This window comes from Sturnus vulgaris, chromosome W, assembly GCF_052056855.1.
Source record: "Sturnus vulgaris isolate bStuVul1 chromosome W, bStuVul1.hap1, whole genome shotgun sequence".
Taxonomy (NCBI): Eukaryota; Metazoa; Chordata; class Aves; order Passeriformes; family Sturnidae; genus Sturnus; species Sturnus vulgaris.
The window spans coordinates 40,390,116-40,412,292 of record NC_142282.1 but is presented as its reverse complement, the minus strand read 5'-3'; the positions used below and the strand labels follow the sequence as shown (position 1 = coordinate 40,412,292).

At 44.7% G+C, this 22,177-nt stretch overlaps 1 protein-coding gene and 1 long non-coding RNA gene across 7 annotated transcripts in view; one reads left to right on the top strand and one right to left on the bottom strand.

Annotated features, from left to right (window-relative positions):
- LOC148220178 (protein FAM219A-like) overlaps positions 1–22,177 on the bottom strand; it is a 193,651-nt gene that overhangs the window by 30,080 nt on the left and 141,394 nt on the right. The window lies entirely within an intron of this gene.
- LOC148220182 (uncharacterized) lies at positions 7,401–13,736 on the top strand. Its single transcript, XR_015799066.1, has 2 exons — positions 7,401–7,502; positions 7,929–13,736. It is a non-coding gene; the product is annotated as an uncharacterized LOC148220182 (long non-coding RNA).

Sequence of the window (22,177 nt, the reverse complement as noted above, 5' to 3'; positions counted from 1 at the left end):
GTTGAGCCCAGCCTATCCCTCCTGTTTATTATATTTGGTAAGGCCCCCCATTTCTATGGTGTAGCGGTCCCTGAGGCATCACCCTAGTTCCCAACTTGCTCAGATGTTAGGAAGAAGCCTCTGGGTTCCACTACATGGATGTGAATAAAAGATAACAAAAGAGGCTCTACAGTGGCCGCCTCTAAAAATCCCAGGGAGTCTTAGGAATAATCAATTTCACTCCCCACTGGGACATGGTGTCTCTCCCCCATAGAGGGCATTTATAGTCTGTAACAAATGGATGAACACTAGCCAATTTTCCATCTGGCCCTTCAATTTGCACAATGCTTTTTGATATTTTTGCCAATTTTACCCCTCCTACACCTTGGATTTTGCCAGCCACGGGTTGTAATTCCCAATGTGATGGCCACATCCTCTCGGGTATGATAGTCACATCGGGGCCTGTGTCCAGTACCCCTTCCACATGGAGGTGATCTGATCCCCAGGTTAGATTGCATGCCAAAGAAGGCTTTTCCTCACCCACCACTTCTGCCCAGTAGACTTCAGGTGATTTTCCATCTTCTGGGACCTCCGCTGGAACGGGAATGGCCTGGGCGAGGATTTGCCCCTTGACCAGGTAATATGGTGTTAGAGGACAGCGTGCCAGGAGAATGAGGCAAGTTATGCTTCCCTTGATGGTCGTGGGAGCCACCTCAATCTCCAGGGGTGTGTGTGCTGTGTCCCCAATAACACAATACTCACTGTCCAGTTTCATGTGGTTTAACGTCATGTCCTGTGTGCTGTTAGGTAGGTCCACTGTAATGACTGCCCAATCAGCTGACCTGAAATGAAAACCTTTGGTAGTCATGAGCCTAAAACGGCCTAGTGCCTGCCAAACCTTGTTAATTGAACATGTGACATTTTTATTGTCCTGCATCCCCACACCCTGTATTCCATCCTCCCCCTTGTTTTTTTTAAGAGAGAGACTTTTGTCAGCGTGGAGCCTGCAGTATTTATACCTTTGGGATTGATTGTGTTAATGGCGGGTACGCGCTGTAAAGCTAGTTTTTTTGTTTGTTGGTCTTCTTCTGTTTCTGGTTGTGTGGACAGTCTCTGGCGAAGTGTCCTGGCTTCTTGCGCTGGAAGCAGATGATGTGCTGCAGCTGCTCTGGTGACATTCGTTGCTTCTTGGCTCCTGGTGTCACAGCTGCCGTGGTCTTTGGGTGTGCCAGTCCGGATTTCTCTCGTGTCCACTGAACAGTTCTGCTTTCCTGGCACAGGCTTCTATCATCTGTGTTAAGCTAGGTGCTAGCTTGAGGGGAAGGCTAAGGATAACCCTGCGGCAGATTTCATTAGCATTCCTCTGAGCCATCTCCTTAATCAATTGGGCTTGTACCACCGGATCGTGCACCTGCCTTTCCACTTGCACACAAAGACGATCTACAAACTGTAAGAAATTCTCAGAAGCAAATTGTTTAATGTTAACATAACTACCCTTGGCGTCCACTGTTGGTAATTGGTTAAAAGCCTTTTCTGCAACATTGCATATTTTATCCAGGACAGACTTGGATAATACTCTGGTTTGTTTCTCGGAACAATGCCAATCCCCTTCCCCACATAGGTGTTCATATGTAATTTCATTATCATCAGCATCTTTCGCATCATCTGAGCTTTGTAAAAGCTCTTGTAAAAGCACTTTCAAAGATCTTTTCCACAGGCTTTCCCATAGATCATATTCTGAGGGCATTAACAGACATCAGAAAAGATCCTTGATATCATTTGGAAATAGTTCGCTTGAGCTAAAGGTGGCTCTTATCATGCCTTTAAAAATTTCACTACTTCTGCCAAATTCTCTCTGTACTTTACAAATATTATTTTTATCTTGATAGGACAAAGGCTGATAACTTTTCTTCCCATTTCCCCTACTGAGATAAATCACGGGACCAGCTGATGGTGTATTTTCTTCTCACAGGTTTTGACTTTCAGGGCTGGGCACCCCCCCCCCCCCCCCACCGGGCCCGGGAGGTTGCCCACCCTCCCCCACCACGGGGACACCATCTGACCTACAGGGGTTGTGAGCTGATCCCTCTCCACCCCCATTCCCACCGACACTGAACCCAGCAGGGGTGCCACCGCCCCCCCTCCCCCCCCCCCCCCCCAGTAGCTTTGGAGGGCAGGCATGTGAGACCAGAGCAGGGGAGGGGTAGCCATGGGAACCAGGGTTTCAACACGTGGGGGCGGGGTTGCAGGGTGATGTCATGCAGGGCATGCTCTTGGAGGAAGGAGGGGGCAAGGCAGTCGAGGGCAGGAATGGGTTATGGGAGGGGAATGGGTTAGGGGCAGGGACCAGAGGGTAAAAGGGATTGTGGGATGACAGAGGAAACATGTGGCCACCACCATATGGGACCCCCACCACTCGCTATACAGTGCCCCAGGGACAAGCCGCATGGCCAGTGCCACCTTGGATCTTGCCCCTGGCCCTTTCACGCTTAGCCACATGGACGTTGCCCTGAAGGGAAGTCACCTCTATAGCTTTCTGAACACTGCTCCGAAGGGAAAACATTTGGGAGGGAAGGGTACAAGGAAGAATGGCCGACAATTTTCGAAAAATCATCAGAACCGGGATACTGGGGAGGACTCAGGGGCTCAGAGCAGCTACGGCTGTGCCAGGTGCCCTGCGGTTCCTGGGGTGACCCGCGGGTCCCCTCCATTTCTACATTATAGGGTTTTGGAAAAAGGGAAGGTGAATCTGAGCTGTTTTGCTATTACTGCCTGTTGTTTTCTGTCTGAAGTAAAAGTTTTAGAATTTGTAAGAATATCGCGAGGAATAGAGAGGCTGTTTCATCACCATTTTCCACTTTTAAAGTTAATAAATCCCCTATTTCATCCCAAAATGAAATCGAATTTATATCATGCAATTCAAGGTCCGATTTTTCAACAGACAGCCAGCTTGTAAAATGTGCTAATCTTTTCTTAGAGATTAAAACATCTCCCGAACTTAATATTTCCCTGAGCTGGGAACTTAAACTCTTGCAGGGCAGAATGTTGTGAACCCATGATGTTTAGTAACAATCTGCCACTATATCTACCCAAACCACAGTTAAAACACAGAAAAACTAGTCACTTGTTAAAAATAATTGCGCTGTTCTTGTCAGCAAAACCCGAGCCGCTTCTGGGATCGATCCCGCCTACCAAAGCTGCAAAAAGCTGCAAAAAGCCGCAAAAAGTCGTGGAAATGCGCCCACCATTGCGCTGAAGCCAATCAAAGCTGCCGCTTGCCTTGCCGCTCATGCCTGCTGTGCCTGCGTGCCACCATGCCTCTGCGCCACCAGGCCTTGCACACACTGCCGCTTCTTCTGAGCAGTTCCGCACCAGCCAAATGCCGCCGGTGACATCCCCCCGCAGAGCTCCGGGGAACCCACCCTGCCGCAAAAGGAGGCTTACACTCACCCTTTATCTTGCAGGCATAGGTTTCTGTGTAACTGTAATGGGTCTCCGTCCAGAACCGACCTGCCTGGGCTACTGACAGGCTCCCGATTTGTCCTTAAAGCCTCAGAACTGCACAAAATGCAGCTCAAAGAAATTTAAGGAAGTTGATCAGCTCAAAGGCTTATTGAATCCCGGAAATGGGAGTCACAGGCAGTCGTGGGGTTCTCTAATATCTCTAGAGACCCTTTCACTTTGAGCGCCAACTGTAGCGTTCCCTGAGACTTCACCCTAGTTCTCGACTTGCTCAGATGTTAGGAAGAAGCCTCTGGGATCCACTACATGGACGTGAATAAAAGATAACAAAAGAGGCTCTTTCCCCCCAGGGAGAATCTGAGGTTTATTTCTTGTGGGCCTCCAGAAGCAAAAAGAGGGCGAGGTCAGGGGACATAGGTCTTTTCTAGGGTCTGTAAGGGGGCGGGGGAAAATTGAATCTCGGCCAACTAGGCATGGCCAGAGGGGAGAGGGACCAGACCACAGGACATTGCAGGGGTCACAGAACCTACCATTTTCAATACATCTAGTGAGTTACAACACTATGGGTTGATTTTTCAATGGGATCCACAACTTAGAGACCCTTTATTAATACTTGAGTGGATCTTTACAGGTAATCAGCCTACAAAAACAATAACCACTCCTCAGGAAATTATGGCACATTTAATAAAAAAGTCCAGAACTCGCCTCCACTCTCTTGATGGGTGTGAGTTCACATGCATTCACATGCCATTGACTACTGGGGATCTGGAGTATTTCCTCCAGACCAATGAGAGCCTCCAGTTTGCCTTCGATAGCTACCCAGGCCAAATTTCCATCCACGTGCCAAAACATAGACTTTTTAATCGTAATTCGGCCTTTAATATGATCCCAAAATTAATCCAAAGTAGGACACCTCTCAAAGCTCTAACCGTTTTTATCTACAGCTCAGGGTCATCCCAAAGTCAGTGGTGACTTGGAGGGATCCCAGAAGTCAGGAGTGGGAGTCTGATGTCCGAGTGGTAGAGGGATCCCCACAGATTGCAGAGTTAGTTGTGGAGAGAGCAGAAACCATCTCTGAAAAGGCAAGCTTCCAACATAGGGCCCCATGGAAGATGATACCTTAGATAAGAAATTGTTTGCTTAGAGTGACTAATACCAAGAAGCATCTCGCCCCCCTGTAGACCCCTGTGTTATCTTTCTGTAATTTTAGTGGTCCATTTTCCTCTTAGATAATTGGTTCCTTCTTCCCCTAAAGTCTTTTGTAGATTGGTTAGTTATAGAATTTCTTTGTTAATTGGTGCAAAATACAAAACCCTTAAACCCTATAAAAGTCCTCTTAGAACCCCACCCATTGGATTTGATGGACAGGACCCCTTCGTAGAAGAAATAAAGACTCTATGGAATCTCCTCAAAGGCACTTCTCGATCTCTTTCTCTGCTGGCTCAAAAGGTACATTGCAAGCCTGATTTCACAAAAGAGCTGAATCCGGGCTAGGCCTGCAAGTGTACCTTGTTGCTGAGAACTTCCTGGGAACAAGCAGTTTTGGGGTCTAACAGAGACCCCCTCACCAGCAACAGTTAGTGGCCATCGTTAGAGCCTTTGAGAAGTTCAAGGATCAACCCCTTAATTTGGTCACAGATTCAGCCTACATTGCTGGGGTAGCTATGAGGGCTGAGCATGCTTTTCTAATGGAGGTCTCAAACCAAAATTTGCACACGTTGCTTTCTAAACTGATCCATCTAATCTCCCACAGAAAGTAACCTTACCTCCGAGGCGCTGTTGCAGAAGGGAACAAGAGGGAGGACGTGTTAGCCATGGCAGTGGAGAGTGCCAACCTTCTGGACACCTTCTCACAGGCAAAACTCTCCCACTCCTTTTACCACCAAAATGTACCTGCCATCATGAGGATGTTCAAGGGTTCAAGGGATCAGGCAAGGGCGATCATGGCCACCTGCTCGAATTTCCAGGCCTACCAAATTCCATCAATGGGCTCTGTGGTTAACCCCTGGGGCCTCGGTAGCTGCCAGTTATGGCAATCCGATGTCACACACATTTCCTCCTTTGGCAAGCTAAAATATGTCCATGTATCTGTTGATACGTTCTCTGGAGCAGTGTTTGCATCAGCCCACACAGGAGAAAGTGCCAGTCATACCATTCAGCATTTTCTCCTAGCATTTGCTACCCTGGGAGTCCCAGATAAAATTAAGACAGATAATGGGCCCGCTTATACCTCCTGCAAGTTGAAGGGTTTCTTTGACCAGTGGAGAGTAAAGCACAAGAGAGGCATCCCCATTAATCCCACAGGGCAATTCATCGTGGAAAGGACCCACCAGACCATCAAGAGAGTCCTTGATCAGCAGCAGGGAGAAACAGATATTATGTCTCCCATTGAGAGACTCTGTAAAGCTCTCTATGTTAATAATTTCTTAAACTGTACATCATCAGAACCTGACCCCACCGTACTCCAGCACTTCTCGAATTTGACCTGAGCTAAGCTCACTGAGAAGCCACCGGTGCTAATCAAGGACCCAGAAATACATCACATTTCTGGGCCTTTCCCCTTGGTTACCTGGGGGAAGTGTTATGCCTGTGTTTCCCTACCATCTGGCCCCAAATGGCTCCCAGGAAAAAACATCAAACCATACTTAGGCCCTGCAAACACTGCCTCCACAAAAAATAACAACCATAATGAGTCCAATACAGAAACATAGAAGGACCAACCCAGCTCTGCATGGAAAAGGAGATGAATGCATCAATGAAAAGCCATCGGCCTGTCACCAGATCCCAAACACAACAACTTGTGACCTGACCAGACCATGCAAAGCACAGGCCAGACATACATCTGGCAACTGCTGCTGCAAACAAGTTATTCCCCAGTTATTCCCAAAACCTCAAATTTCCTTTATATTCCCCATCAGAAGCCCCATCCCTGTCCAAAGATAAAATTCATCTACTTTGGCACTATCCTCACTGCTACCTGGATGCTACTCACGGCACCACATGCCCTCAGCTGGGTTGTTTCACAGCCCAGCCATAATGTTTGGGTGATCCTAGCAAGGACACTAAAACAAGATAACTTATGCCTGTCCATGGGCAACTTAGACAACCCATTGTCAACGTATCTGGTAGGATAGCCATTCACGGCAGATGATTTTAACACCCTCATACATACCACAACTAAAGATGATTATTCCACCCTCTTACGCACCACAGGTAACAGACCCAACCCAGCTGACAACTGGGATAACCGGACCATTGCATTAATGTTCGTGAGACAAGAATCCCCAGAGTTGGACCTGTTAGGGTCTGCAAAGACTGAATTCTGTGTGAAATTTTACTATAAGCTTAGTTATGGAGAATATGGTTATGGCTAGATGAAGCCTAAAGAGGTTAAAGTGCTATACAGGAAAGATGTAACCCCACTTAATACCATTTATAAGAATTCTGGGAATTGGTGCAATTACACCAGCCCTACCTTGTCCGTGTCCAATCTAGATTCCAGGTGGCTACCAAAGGGGGCCTTCTTTATCTGTGGTGATAAGGCATGGGCTGGAATCCCCTCACACCTTCAAGGGGATCCCTGTAGCCTTGACCGGCTTGCTACCCTCACCCCAAAGATAACAATACTTCAAGACTTAAAGAATAATTCAGCACACAAATCTTTCACATTTACCTTCATGTTATAAATAACTATATAGTTTTTGGCTTTCACATTTATGTATTGGCTTTTGCAAATTATTATTAATCACAACAATTTTAATATAGTACTGTTTGTAACCACTTTTAACTGCTTTAATATAGTATAATGTCAGCTTTGTATGCACAGTGTAGCTTATACAGTCATGTGATAAATATATATTATATCTTAGGCTTTTGTAAATGTGCTGGGTTGACCTGGGAAGAAGAAACTGAGAGAGAAGTTCTCTCTAAGCGAGCTTCCTCTGTGGGGGGTTGGGACAGCTTCAACAGCCAATTGGAGAAAGTTAGTTCGCTCTGTGAACACACATTTTGAAGGAGGTAATCCTGAACTGAGCCTCTTTGTCTTTCCGGCGGCATTGCAGGTAACAGGGCCCCGACCTGGTCCCACTGCAGGCTTGTGGGCCTGGCAGGGGGGCAGGGCCAGGCCCCCCTGTCTGGGGAGCTGGCATGGCCTGGGAGAGAGGAGGGGGTGGCCATGGACAGTGGCCGGAAAAACTCAGGCTGATTTAAGATCCCAGCCGCTTTTCTCCCCTCCCCCCCGCCTACGATTTCGGAGATCCTGGCAAAACTCCAGCATTGTAGCCTTGGTTTTGTTTTTTTTCCTTTTCCCTGTTCAAAGTCTTAACTCTTTCAATGCTCAGATAAGACTTACAGACTTTTCAATCCTTCCCAGAGTGAAAGGGAAAAAGGAGATATTCTGAAGTCAGTGAAGCAAGAGCTAAGTTTTTTTTTAGATGGAAGGAGAATGAGGTGATGCTGTGAAGATGGCTGAAATGTCCTTTTGTAAGATTGTAGGTATGAAGTGATGTACTGAATATTCCTATAAACCATGGAGAAAGACATGGGAGGTTGGAGATGTTCCATTTGATAGATCATTTGACCAAAATGCACCTGTGTTGAGAATCTTTGCCCTGAGGAAAGAAGGGGATCTCAGTTTTCTGAGGATGAAGCCTGAACAGAGAGAAAAGAGATGAAGAGAACCTTTGCTGTGGAACATTTCATTCTTAAAAGTAATACCCCATGAGAAAGACATGGCCCACATCTACAGCTCTGGGAAGGCTGTGGAGTTGGGAGGAGTGTCACGATTGCAGGTTCCCGGGTGGATGCAAATCATGAAAATGAAACCATGAGAGGACTGTTTTCTTTCTTTCTTCTTGTGGAAAAATACCTGTAGCCTAACAAGAGGAGGCTTCTCTCTCTGAAAGTGAACTGAAAAAGACGGTTTGACTTGGGAACTGACCAAAGTAGTTGTTGTATGTTTGTTTTGTTGTTATGAAGATTGGGAGAGGGAAGGAAGGAGTGGTCTGAAAATCTTATTCTGAATTTTTTTTTCCTTTGTTTGTGTAGTTAATAAATTTCTTTTATACCCTCTTAAATTTTAGGCCTGCCTTGCTTCTGCTCCTGGTTCTGTCTCACAACAGAAAATGAGTATATTTAAATTGGCAAATCAAAACCTTGACATTATTTGGTGCATTGGCCGGGAAACGAAATTAAATCAAGACATTTTTTGGGGAAATTAAATTAAACCAAGACAGTAAAATATTAAAATAGAGACTATGTAATGTTAAATGCTTTTATTCGTGTAACTAACTGTCAATTATAGGAATGTGAAATAACTATTCAGTGTACTTGTGGAGTATCTTATCTGAATGATAACATTGAAAAGAAACAGAAAAATAAACACCAAGAGAAAGAAAAATTCAAGGAATCTACTACTGACCCTCCAGGTTTTCAAAAAGTGTCAAACAACCAAACAGCACCTCAAGAAGAAATGAAATATATGAATTTCATTTACAGGATGGCATGAAGCCAAATCAAAGGTCAAGCCAAGCAAAAGAATTCCTGGAACATGTAAACTCACAGGAATGTTTGAATATGTATAATCCTCATTAATATGCATTTAACTAATGTAATGATAAAGTATATAAAAATTGTTTTAAGCTAACTGGTGTGCTTCTGGCAGTTTTCCAAGCATCCCAGCACTGTGTACTGTCCCTTTTATCTGTCATTAAACGTTAAAAAAATTAGAGTGAGCCCTGTTTCTCATACTTCAGAAAGGAATTTGTTTGTTTTTTCATGTATTTTTCAAAGAATAGTTTTCCTGCCAGTCAGAAGAACAGTTAGATATCCGAGGACATGTTTGCAACCTAACCAGCCCAGCTAAAAAGTTGCAGTTTATAAATGGAACTTAACAAAATATAACCCATAAAACTGAGCTAGTCTCCCTTAACATATTTTAAAGGGACAGAGAAAATTATTTCACCTGGAAAGAACTGCAAATGCCCCCTCATCATTTCTATTCAAATGAACACAGTTTAAGACAAAGCCATTTGCTTTTTGCTTGACCCTGTTGTATGGTGTATCAGACAAAAAAAAAAAAAGAAAAAGAAAAAAATCTATGAAATGAACTTAATTTAAATAGCTCTCTTCATTTAAAGCATCACTTATGCTAAAGGCATATTCTACCAGTTAAAGAGTTAATATTAGAGCCCACATCAGATTTGTTATGGGTCCTGATGTTCTGTGAAGAAGCATTAAGGCCACTGAGGCATGCAGTAAGTGTGACGTATTTAGGAGACTAACAGTTTAAATTTGCTTATCTGAATATTCACAGCCTTCAGTTACACAGGAGATCATCATATAATGAATATTTGTATAAAAACCCACTTGAATAGAGCCTGACATAAGTAGGCTTGAACTGCATACACAATCAAATGTTCATGCTTGCACAAGTCTAAAATACACACTACATGATTGGTCTATGACAGAGAACATGAGTTTTATAGTCTATATAAACTACAGATTTAATTTATTTTTTTTAAATGTTGTAATTGGGAAAGTTTTCATTGGCTGGCAGATACCACTGCTTAGAATTACTTGTTAAGTTTCCATCTAGCAGCCAAAACAAATAAGGACCGAAGCACTATTGTCATGGGCAATACACAAGCTTGCAAGAGACTCCACAACTTGCTGACTCCAACATTCTTATTGCAAAGTACCCTTGGACTTTTCCCGTTTCCAAGACTGGACTGCAGCTGACACTCCCAGACATGTTTCTGGATTTATGGGTTAGAATAAAAGGGCTGACTAGTAAACGTGACACTTGTGAATGTTTGCTACAGGCCATCTGATCAGGAGGAAGTGGATGAGGACTTCTACAGGCAGCTAAAAGCAGCCTCAAAGTCACAGCTGCTGGTTTTTGTGGAGGACTTGAACTATGCTGACACCTGCTGGAGAAGCAATGCCATGAAGCACAAACAGTTCAGGAGGTTCCTGGAAAGCATTGATGACAACTTCCTGACACAGGTAGTGAAGGATCCCACAAGGAATGGTGTGCTGCTTGGCCTTAAACTAACAAACAGGGAAGGCCTTGTTGGAGATGTGAAGGTTTGAGGCAGCCTTGGTTGCCGTGACCATGAGATTGTGGAGTTCAGTATCAGGCAAGGAGGAAGCAAGACAAGATTGTAATCATGGACATGGGCAAGAGACCTTCATGGATGAACAAGGAACTCCTATCATTGCTCAAGCACAAGAAGGAAATACACAGGAGATGGAAGCGGGGTCAGGCCATTTGGAATGAATATAAAGAGGTTGTCAGAGTAAGTAGAAATGAGACAAGGCCAAGGCCCATCTGGAATTAAATACAGCTAAGGATGTCAAGGACAACAAGAAAGGCTTCTTGTTACTGAATGACTTCATCAGTCTTCACAAACAAGACCAGCCCTCAGAGATCTCTCCCCAGAAGACCAGTGAAAAGGAATGGTGTAAGGAAGACTTCCCCTCAATCAAGAAGGACTAGGTAAGAGAACACCTAGGCAAATTTGACATCCACAAGACCATGGGCTCTGATGGGATGCATCCACAAATGCAGAGAGAGATGGTGGACATCATAGCAAGACCACTCATGATCATCTTTGAAAGGTCGTGGCAGTCAGGAGAGATGTCTGAGGACTGGAAGAAAGCAAATCTCACCCTGATTTTCAAAAAAGGGCAGAAAGGAGGACCTAGGGAACTACTGGCCAATCGATCTCACCTCAGTCCCTGGAAAGGTGATGGAACACCTCACTCTGGAGGCCATTTCTATCCACATGGATGACAAGAAGGTGATTAGGAATATTCAGCATGGATTCACCAAAGGGAAATCTGACTTGACTAACCTGATTGCCTTCTACAATGAAAAAACTACATGGATGGATGAGGAGAAAACAGTGGATATTGTCTACCTCAACTTCAGCAAGGCTTTCAACACTGTCTCTCACAACATCCTCATAGGCAAACTCAGGAAGTGTGGACTGGATGAGTGGACAGTGAGGTAGATTGAGAGCTGGCTGAATGACAGATCCCAGAAGGGTTGTGATCAGTGGCAATGAATCTAGATGAAGACCTGTCATTAGTGCTGTCCACAAGGTTCAATATTGGGCCCAGTATTGTTTAACTTATTCATCAATGACTTGGATGAAGGGGTAGATGCCTCTGTCAGAAAATGAAATGTTATGGTTCATGGTTTTGATGCCAAATTGATTTTTGCCTTTTTGCTTTTATATATTCTTTATATTCTTTATACATATTTGCAGCTCTGTAGCCTATTATTGTATAACTACATAGATTTGTAGCTAGCATTTTGCTTACTCTTTTAGACAGAAAGACAAAACACATGCCTAAAGGATCCAATCCTAATCTTGCCTCCTCTGGGAACCAGTGTTAAAACCAGCTTCTAAGAACACTTTCTCATAAAGAAAGTTCAATTAGTATCTAAATGGGAGGTTTAAGGAAAGGGTCGAACCAGGGAGGCTCATCACGTGTCTCTAACTGTAGATTCTTGTCAGTTATGCTAATTTGTTAATATTATAAAATTGCGCCAGCCTTATGTTATGGTGTGCATGTTCAGCGCATTTTCTGTGTGTATTTGGGCATGTTGTATACCAGAAAGGATCCTTATAAAAGTATCCCCTAACTGTGTCTGACTGATTTTAGAACCAGGAAAAGACATCAGCTTAAACATTGTGTTGGGGGTTTGTTTCTTTCCTTTTGTTTCTTTTACTTAGGGAATTTTGTCCCATAAGTTGCTAGGAAACAGTAATGACTGGGTACTTAAGAAAAACAAAAGAAGTGGCCAAGCTCAGGGGAGGAGGGCATCTGGTTGCACTTCTCTTATCTTGAGGGTTTCTCACAGAGGGGCAGAGATACCGGGAGAACTGGACTGGTAAAAGACAGGGCTGGGACAGCTGCTGGCTCTCTCTCTCACTCCCTCTCGCTCTCTCTCCCTCTCTCTCTCAGCTTCGGAGGAGGGCGTTTAGAGCTGCCACTTGGGGGAGGGAACTCGCTGCTGCCGCTGTAGCCCAGCTTGGTCCTGCTTCTTCTGTTGTGGAGTGAGCCTCTGCTCATGAGAGCAGCCACTGAACTGGGACCTTATTAAAACCTACCTCACTAAAAGAGGGACTTTTCACCATCTGCTTGGGTGCCCAGGATCCTGAGCCCACCTCTCCCTGCCCTGCTCGTAGCCGGGCTGCCACTGCCCCGCCCACGCTGCTTCTTTGGCACTGCTCTGAACTTTCGCTACACTGTAGCCCAGCACCCCCTGCCTGCTTGCCGAGACGTCCCGCGGTTCCACCTACAGCCGCGGAGCTTCTGATACATCTCGTCCACCACCCCGAGATGTTTGCTCATTCCTGCCATTCCAGCTTGTTGCTTCCCAGAGTCCTGCTGGGACACTGGGATCGACTGCCCCTGGGGTGTTTGTGAAGCAAGCCTTTCTTCCATCCCTTCTCGTCTTTGGTCAAGTCCACCATTACTGCATGCTCCCTGAAATCACACCACAGTGCCCTCTGCAGCCGTGGGGGAATCATCCCACCTGCCCTACCCACAGGGAGCCACCAGCACCCCTGCCGGCTGTGACCATCACTACACCAAAGAGGAAAGTGCCTGCGGCCGGAGAAGGCCGTTACTGAGTTTGTGATTCTGTTTGTTTTAACTGCCATAGTTAGTGTTGTTTGTTTGCCTGGTTATACATACTAGTAAAGAACTGTTATTCCTATCTTCATACTTTGCCTGAAAGCCCCTGAATTCCAAAATTATAATAATTCGGAGGTGAATCATGGTTTTAAAAAGTTAAGATTTTTGCTAAGGGTAGAAGTAGTTTCCATGAGCAAGATGTAAGTTAGGTAGGTAAATGGTAGGTTAATAATTACTAGATGCTTAGGCTAGTGATAATTGGTATAATTATCTGCTATTATGAACTTACGTATAGAAGAATGTAAAATAAGTAAACCATTAATTACAAAGCACGAGGCCTTGGATGGTGCCAGAGGGTCACCGAGACCTGATGAAGACTCTCCTGACTTCATCCTCTGAGATCACTGACCCATTTTGAGACCACCGACCCAATTCAAGAAAAGAACTGCCCACATGTGAAGGACTAATGAGCTCATTTTAATATTGGATGGGGATGGGAGGTGCTGGGGTTATGCATATGTATTATATGTAAGATCTTGGGGAATAAATAGATGGCAAAGAACCTTGTTCGTGGCGGTCACGCCTTTCGGAGGTGACTTCAGTGCCGCCTGCCGGTGAATAAACATACCACTTTCTAACTTTAATTAGTTAGAGGGTCTTTGTCCGTGATTATACAGTTTTTTTAACGATTCAGAGGGAAGGGGTTTACATTTTCCATTCCAAGGGAGGGTCCTGCCTTCCTTAGCAGATATCCATCTTTCAGACCAAGGTACACTGCTATGAAGGACTTTTGCCCATTATAGCAAAACTGTATAAAGAAGCTGCACCACTGATACCCACCCCACTCTGAATATGCCTCCTGACTGGAACCTGGGAATGAGTTAAGCCGCCTAAGGGAACTTGAGATAAGATAAAGTTGACACTGTTGTTCAGTCATCTCAGGTCTGGGAAGAAGTAGATAAGGCTTGGGGGGAAGAATACATCCACGGGAGGCCATAGCCACAGGCTTATCTGCTGAGGCCAGGTTTGCACAGATTCTCCCCCAACAAAAGGGGACCAAGGAGAGTTTTGGGTGTGTGGCATAACTTCTTGTCAGAGGCAGTGAACACCCATCCTCCTATACACAAACTGGCTCAGCTGTAAAACACCCCCCCTCCCCCCCCTCCTGGAAGGCCACATCCATGGGACATTCATATGAGAGGCAGCTGAGGGGATGCCATAATCCATCAACCCCCCTCCCCAAAGTGTTTCCCAGACTCATTCCTGAGGCCTTGCACTAGATAACTGCACGTCATACAACTGATCCAGTCTGTTGCAAGAGACCGTGTCAAACTTGCCTCCCTCCTCAGGGGAGGTACCTGGGTGTTTCCACCTGACCCAAATGTATATTAATCCATTGAATTCTATGTTTTTTGGGGGGACCCTTACCACCAAGAAGACCAGATGGAGAGGATCAACAAGACACCATTGAGATCCATGGAGTGGTGATATTTTCTACTTAATCTGTCTCTGTGACTCTTTCTGTCCCCCCATCTCGTTTTCAATTTCTTCCTTTCTCTCTCATTTACTATTAAATAAAATAATCTTAGCTCTTTCCAATTTTTCTCTACTTTTCCCCTTTCTTTCACTTTGCCTCTTTTACCATTAATAAAGAAAAAAAACCCGATTTTTTGTTACCAACATATAACCTCGTTTGGGTTTAAATCTCATTTCGGGGAATATTTGAACCTGACGTTTTTTCTGCAATTCACAGAGAGCTGTCTTTGCTCCTCTATAATTAAGTAGATTGTAACAGCCTCCTCAGTAAGTTTGCTGACAACACAAAGCTGGGATGACTGTCCAATACCCTAGAGTGCTGTGCTGCCATTCAGAGGGACTTCAAGAGGTGGGAGACATGGGCAGAGAGGAACCTTCTGAAATTCAACAAAGGCAAATGCAGGGTCCTGCACCTGGGGAAGAATAACCCCGGACACCAGTACAGGTTGGGGGTGACCTGCTGGAAAGCAGCTTTGTGGAGAAGGACCTGGGGGTCCTGGTGGACAACAAACTGTCCATGAGCCAGCAGTGCCCTTGTGACCAAGAAGGCCAGTCGGGTGCTTTAGAAAGATCATTTCCAGCAGGCCAAGGGGAGTGATCCTGCCTCTCTACTCAGCCCTGGTGAGGCACATCTAGAGTACCGTGTCCAGATCTGGTCTCCTCAGTACAAGAGAGACATAGAGCTCCTAGACCAGGTCCAGCAGAGGGTGACAAAGATGATTAAGGGACTGTAGCATCTCATGAGGAAAAACTGTGGGAGCTGAGCCTGTTCAGACTTGAGAAGGGATGACTGAGAGGGAACATCGTGGACCTCATCAATTTCTGTCACTATCTGCAGGGAGGTGTCAGACAATGGAGCCAGGCTTTGCTCACTGGTGCCAAGTAATAGGACAAGAAGTAGAACTTGATGCACAGGAAGTTCCAACTGAATATGGGGAAGAACTTCTTTACTGTGAGGGTGATCAAGCACAAGAACAGATTGCTCAGAGAGGTTGTGGAGTCTCCCTCACTGGAGATAGTCAAGGACCACCTGGATGCAATACTGTACCATGTGCTCTAGGACAACCTTGCTTGAGCAGGGAGGTCAGACTAGATGTCTGTGATGGTTTTAAGCCCAGCTGGAGATGTGTGATGAGTTGACTTGAGAAGAAGAAACTCAGAGAGAAGTTCTCTCTAAGGGAGCTTCCTCTGTGGAGGTTAGGACAACTTCAACAGCCAATGGGAGAAAGTTAGTTCGCTACGTGAACACACATTTCAAAGGAGGTAATTCAGAACTGAGTCTCTTTGTCTTTCCGGTGGCTGAGCAGGTAACACCAGCCCGAGCTTCCCCCACCTATGCGGGGGGGAGGCTCGGGAGGCCGCTTGGGCCCCGTTTGCAAACTAAGGGACCTGATGGCCGGGAGGAGGAGAGGCTCGTTGATAAGACCTTCACAGCTTCCTCCTCCACGGGCCTGTGGCTCTGGGGGGGGGGGGCCGGCTCCTGCTGCTGACTCGGAGCAGTGGGGGAGGCAGCCGGGCCCTGTCTGGAAGCAGGGGTGGCCATGGCCAATGTGGGGCTGCAACAAGCCCCAGAAAGGCTGATTGACACCTCAGCCGCCCCCCTCCACCCAGCACTGCCTGAGCCTGGCCCAACTCTTGTAGTTGTGTTAAACTTTAACTCTTTAGTGCTCAGATAAGATTTGCAAAACCTCCGGCCTTCCTTTAAATATGAAAGGGAATAAGAAGATTTCTGAAGTCAGTGAAGCAAGAGCTAAGTTTTTTTAGATGGAAGAAGAATGAAGAGATGCTATCAAGATGGCTGAAAATCCTTTTGTAAGATTGTAAAGATGAACTGATATACTGAATATTCCTATAAACCACGGAGAAAGACATGGGGGGTTGGAGATGTTCCATTTAATAGATCATTTGACCAAAAGGCACCTGTGTTGAGAATCTTTGCCCTGAGGAAAGAAGGGGATCTCAGTTTTCTGAAGATGAAGCATGAATGGAGAGAAAAGAAATGAAAAGAACCTTTGTTGTGGATCATTTCATTCTTAAAAGTAATACCCCATGAGATAGACATGGCCCACATCTACAGCTTTGGGAAGGCTGTGGAGTTGGGAGGAGCGTCACGATTGCAGGTCCGGGTGGATGCAAATCGTGAAAATGAAACCACGAGAGGACTGTTTTCTTCCTTCTTGTGGAAAAAAAATCCCTCCAGCTTCAACAAGAAGAGGCTTCTCTCTCCTGAAGTAAACTGAAAAAGACTGAGTTAAGAACTGACCGAAGTATTTGTTGTATGTTTGTTTTGTTGTTATGAAAGTTGGGAGAAGGAAAGAAGGAGTAGTCTGAAAAAAATCTTATTCTGAATTTGCTTTTTTCCCCCCCTTTGTTTATGTAGTTAATATTTTTTTTTATACTATCTTAAGTTTTATGCCTGCCTTGCTTTTTTTGCTTCTGGTTCTTTCTCACAACAGAAAATGAGTATATTTAAATTGGCAAATCAAAACTAAGACAAGATGGAACCACACAACTGCTCACTCAACCTCCCCCCTTCTCCCCCATCCTGGTGGAATGGGGAGGAGAATTGAAGTAAAACTGGTATGTTGAGATAAGAATAGTTTAATAATTGAAAATAAAGTAAAATACAATAATCATGTTAAATAGTAATAATGATAATAAAAAGGAAAAAAAACCCAAGTGATGCACAATACAATTGGTCACCACCTGCTGACTGATGCCAGACCTCTCTTCCTGAACCAAGATTAGCCCCATTTTCTGGGTAACTCCCCCCAGTTTATATACTGGGCATGAAGTTCTATGATGTGGAATATCCTTTTGGTCAGTTTGGATCACCCGTCCTGACTATGCTCCCTACCAGTTTTTCTGAGGGGAGGTTGTGTGAGACAAGGTAAAAAAACGTCTTTAGCAAAAAACCAAAACATCACTGTTATCAACAACACCATTCTCATTCCAAATCCAAAACACAGCACTGTAACAGCTCCTGAGAAGAAATTAACTCTACCCTAGCTGAAACTGGGAGAACAGCCCACTGGGGTCCTTTCCAGTCTTATGCATTCTGTGATTCTGTGAAAATGTTGTCTATTTGATCCATTCTGCTTTGATATCTGCTGCCTAGGTGTCTACAACCCTAGGCGTTTCAAACAAAATTCTGTATTTTCCATCTAATAAAATGAAAACAGATGAAAAAAGACAACCAGGCTAGTTAACATGCTGAATGGATGGATGGATGGATGGATACTCCTTTCTCCATCATGCTTTGAGAAATCACTGCTCTGCAACATGATACCTATTTTTTTCTTTCCCAGGAAAGAGAAAGAAAGTGTTACTAACATAGCATGCCACCCTCCAAATAGTCTGCTCACTAGAAGAGGACTTTCAGGCATTGTTTCACTAGATGAATTTCCTGTTTATTGCAAATCTCTATAGGAGAACAGAATATGTACAGTCTGAGGTGCCTCTTCCTGCTATTCAGTTTATCACCGCAGTCCTGGGTGCTTGAATCAGGAGCAGCTCAGCGAGAAAGTCATCTTGCACCACAAACCCACTCCCTTTAACAGGATTACTGACTTGATCGCCCCCTTAGGGAGATGGCCATTGTCTGGAAATTTGACCAATAGTCTTAGAATTCCATTAGCTATTTAATTGCTGCAGTACAGGCTTTGTTTGTGCTGCAGTTGCTTTGGAAACTGGGCTCGGTACCATGGGCCAGCCCCTGAGTGGATATTCACCCAATCAGATTCCACCTAAGCTGCAGACATATGATTGGTCAAAGGAGCTGGGCGGCACCAAGACCTCTATCAATGATCTGGTCAGGCGTGCAAATTTTGAACCCCCTATAAAAGGTAGCCTCCATGAATAAACTGACACTGTTTTCCTTGAATGAGTTAAGGAGTGTGTCTAGCTCTGTCTCCAAGCCCTCCCCCACCATGCAGCAGCAAGCATCACAAGGTAATGAGCACAGTTACATTTAATAAGCTTATTATTAAACAATCTGCTGATTAAGCTTTCATTAATTAGGTTGGCAGGAATTCTTTTTTAGAGGCATATTGGCCTTTAATTTAATACATCTCTTGGAGCAGGTTTGAGGATCTCTGTGTGAGCCTTTGTGTGTCGCATGCCCAAACACTTTTCTCTCCTGCTGCAGAAGTACCTGTAAAAGCTGTTTGGGTGGTGTGTGGGGCTGATAATAACAGTAGAACAGAACAGCATTTTGCTCTGATAAGGACAGTAGATCAGAATAGCACAGCCTTGTAGAAATCAATAAAAGATGTAACTTAGGCAAACAGAAGTCATGCAAAACAAACAGAATGCCAGCTCATCTCTACAAGGCTGACAATGTAGAAGTTATGCAAAACAACTATATTGCTCTTACTCAAAAGTGGAGGTCGAGGAACAGTCACCTCAAAAGGACACAGGACACTGAAGACAGATCCCAAAGAACCATATAAGGACTTCCAATAATGGGTGCGACTATGTAAAATAAAATAATACATATACATCAAGTAAGTGGGGATAGCTAATGCATATGTAATCAGTATGTATGATAAAAACTCTATTTAGCCAATGCTTGGGGCACTCGATTAGAGGAAGGATCCTCCAAGTGACCAGCATGCTGTAATAAAGAATGCCTGCTTTCTAATACTCAAAACTGCATTAGAAAGTTTCCATCTGGCTGCTGCCAGATCACCGGGGCATGGTGGCCCCTGGGGGCAGCTCAGCATTACAACCCAGTCCTTATACCTGGTGCACCTCAAAGACTCCTACTTCTCTCTTCTGAAATCTCTCCAGATGGTGTGGAGAGAGGCAGGCAGGGTTTATCCAGTGCAGCTGGTGACCTCACAAGTACAGTTTAAAAAGGCCTAGTCTCTCATTTTGATATCCACACTTCTCTCACATGGATTCAGGTGGCTTGCCCACCTCAGGGGAGGAGCAAGAACTCCTTTCTTCTTTCTTTTTGAAGAGGGCTCAGAGAAAGCTCATGGCTTCATCTCTAGCTTTATGTCTTATGCCATGTGCTCTGAATGGCAGGGTCCACTGAGTGCTGTGATCTGTTTCTCATAAGGTACACCTGTACAGAGGACAGGATGCTGCCATCTTCCTCCTCCAGTTTGCACCCTGCTTTGGCAAAGAAATAAGAACTGGCCTCAGGGATTAGTCCCAAACTATCATAAATTATTAAATCATTTCCCATCCTGTGGTGGGTTGACTTTGACTGGATGTCAGGTACCCACCAAAGCCTCTCTATCACTAACCTTCTCAAGTGGACAAGAGAGAGAAAAAATAACAAAAGGCTCATGAGTTAAAGACAGGGAGAGATCACTCACTGATTACTGTCATGGGCAAAACAGGCATGATTTGGGGATATTAATTTAATTTCTTACCAATCAAAATCAGAGCAGGATAATGATAATGAGAAGTAAAGCAAATCTTAAAAACACCTTTGCCCCACCTCTCCATTCTTCCCAGGCTCTATCACCTTCCCCTCTGCTACAAGATGATAAATTTTCTACACCCAGTGAGCTAATACAGTGCTTGTTCTACCAAAATCACTGGCCTATGGAAACTGCACAATGCCCATTGTATAAGAAGGAGAACTGGAAGTTCACCAGCCCCAGTGTCCTGCCAACTCAGCCAGGCCACCTGGAACATTGAGGTCTACAACCACCAGAGAGACTCCTAGGACAGAAAAATGCATTTGTAAAGGGGAGGGGAAATATATTAATTATTTCAGGGAAATTATTATTGTGTGTATGTTTAGTCCAAGACAATCAATGAATATGTATGCAAAATACAGTATATAAACAGAAACTTTCCTGTACTCAGCATGCATGGCTTTTGGGAGGAGCTATCCCCCCATACACCCAGCCAAATAAAGAATGCCTGGTTCTTAATGCTACATTGGTGTTAAGGAGTTTTTTATTTTACCGAATTTTTGGTAACAGTTTTGGCGACCTAGGTGGAACAGACTCCTGAATTTCAACAAATCCAAGGGATCGCAGGACCTCCACTGAGGGATTATCAGGGAGAACCTTCGATCCCTGGTCTGAAGGAAATCAGAGCAAGACGCTTGGTAAGATAAAGGCATTCTTTACTTTAAAGGTGTTAACTGTTAACCTGCCTATAAGGCACAGAAAAAGCTTTGCAAGGTTGGGTTTAAAGGTAACTAAGGTGGGAAAAGGGAAATTTTAGAGTCCCTTCAAAAAGGGAAGGGATAGAGTCCCTTCAAAGGAGCTCCTAAATAATAATTGGTTATAATGGGAAACAAAACCTCCAAAGGGGTATCAGAGGTGTCACCGCTGGAATGTATCTTGAAACACTGGAAACAAATTGGTGGTGATACCCTCATGCATGAAAAACTTCTCTAAGTTTGTAGTCAATGGTGACCACTTTGCACACTGGAAAATCAAGAGAAGTGGCCTAAGGATGGAGCCTTACAGTATAACACCATATTGCAATTAATGTTGTTTTGTAGAAGGAAAAATAAGTGGGATGAAATTCCTTATACACTTGAAGAGGAAAAGAAAGGCAAAGGGTTGAAAGAGATGTTGTTCTGTGTGCAGCATAGGACAGAGGTACCTAAAGTGCAGGCAAGAAGAGGAGGATTTAGGGTTGATGGTTGCTCTGTGGCAAGTAGTTGGGGGGGGAGGAGGAAAGAATGATGAATGGCCAGGTGTCCTGATTTAGGGCAAATTTGGGAGGAAACCTCTGAATGGAGTCCCTCTAGGAAATAAATTTAAGCAGTCCCTCCCCCAACTGGTTTGGGGAAATATTTCCTCGGAGAGAAGTGGAAAAAAACTGCTTATTTAACAGGCAAAGCACTTCCCAGAACAAAAATGAACAATACTAAACAGCAAAACCTCTCACCGCTCCAAAGAGATGACATTCAGAAGAGTTCCTTTTGTGGGTTGCAGCTCGTCTCACTCAGTCTGTTCTCAGTCCCTCTGGCGCTGGGAAATGCCACGGCCCAGGCCAGGCCTGGTGGGCCACAGGTGTGAGCTCCCAGTGCTTTTCTGGGTTTTCAGTCCAGAGCAGGTTCGAACAATTTCAAGAAAAAGGAAAAAAATAACAAACCCACAGTCCAGGGAGCTTCTTTGCCTCAGCTAGCTAGAAAAACTAACCAAGAGCAAAGGAGAGCTCTCTCCTGCTGTCCACTGCAGACAACAGTCTGTGTGAAGGATGCGGGGGATCAAGTGCAGTCTCTGATAACAAACTCTGCATCTCTTCTCTCCCTTCACTCCTGGAACCAGTCTTAAAGTTGCAGAACTCAACATTCAACACCAACAGAACAGACGATTGGGAATACAAGCATCATAAAGTCACCCCAAGATACCAGGGAATACAATTAGACACATGAGTAAGTTGTGGGAAAGTGGACTGGAACAGAAAGAATGTTTTAGGGGATCAGAGGATTTTAGTCTGATGATGGGATGCACCAGAAGGGGGAGAGGACATGTTGGGGGAGATGCCAGGGAAGTTCTTATGGCTTCCCTCCAGGAGGCAGACTGGAATCATGGTCCAGTAACACTGATTTTAATAGTGGATTTAA